Source organism: Triticum dicoccoides, chromosome 1A (assembly GCF_002162155.2).
Source record: "Triticum dicoccoides isolate Atlit2015 ecotype Zavitan chromosome 1A, WEW_v2.0, whole genome shotgun sequence".
Lineage (NCBI taxonomy): Eukaryota > Viridiplantae > Streptophyta > Magnoliopsida > Poales > Poaceae > Triticum > Triticum dicoccoides.
The window spans coordinates 33,187,153-33,188,460 of NC_041380.1; positions in this window are offsets into that span (position 1 = coordinate 33,187,153).

Genomic DNA, 1,308 nt, shown 5'->3' on the forward strand with positions numbered 1-1,308 from the left:
AAATAGAAAATTAATGGACACAAGACATTAGAACTGTGGAGTGTACCCTTTCTCCTCGAGAAGCCCGGTCCACAAGATTTTTATTCACCTGAAACAATCAACAACATCTCTTACTAATAGTAGGTGTATAGAACAACAAATATTGCTACACACAGTTTGTGTGGCTACATTCGATAACCTACTACCTAATCCAGCAAAGGCTCGAACCAGACACAGACAACATTGCGGCTAACCAGAGAAGACACTGCCTAAATCCAACACAGACTCTAACCAGGGCCTTGAAGAAATTAATCAGCCCAAAAGGTTAATAAGCCACACCACGCATCACATACTGATCAGTGGTGGTGGGATAATATGTGATCTGAGGCATGTGCTCGGAAGAGGTTGACGATGATGTGGTCGGGGAGGCAAGAGAGGTTGTGCAGGGTGGCGAGGCAGAGGAGCATGTCGCCCAGGGTGAGGGTGAAGGAAAGCAGGGTGGGAATTGCCGCATAGGCTTGGATCTGGATTGGCCTTGCTTGATAGGCCATCTTCCCTTCGCTATTGAAAGCTGATGCGAGGAGAGAAGTTGTGGCTACCGCCGCCGCTCCGTGCTCTTCTTCATGATAAACGATACGAAAAATATATGACTATGAGTATTTTTTCCCGAATGAGTTCCAGTAATATATCAACTCTTACAGAAATGAAGGTCTCAAATTGTTCCTTTTAGATCTACTATAGCAAAGAAATTTGAATAAGATACATTATTCAGCTTCAACAGATTTGAAAAGTAGAAAAAGTCAATGAACAACAGCTACAACATGTGTTTCTCATCATTTAAGGGTTACCAAATGCCATAAGAAGTCTCCAAAAAACAACATGCAGATGTCACTGTCCTTCTTTACAAGGCAAGCATGCCTCTTTTTCCTGATGAAAATGGTCAGTATATATCTCTTAAAAAACTGCAGCAGCAAATACATATGTGAAACACTGGATACCTCAACAAAAGATGATGTTTCATGGAAGCCACCCGGTGAATCCCAAAACTATAAACCTCTCAGCCTCGGGTAATTGTTTTTCATCTTCACAATTATCTTGACATCTTGCACAAGCCATTCTGAAGCACATAAACAAGATTATGTGCCGGACATAATAGCTAAGACTTTCTTCAAGAGAAAACTGCTACAATTCTATGCAGATTCTACTACCAACAAGCCTATAAACATGTTCATCACTATTGCATCTCTCAACTCAACGTCTAGAAGATAATTTTAATAAACATGCACTTATTTTGCGGTAATTCGTCACCACAGTTGTATGTCTGTTTGG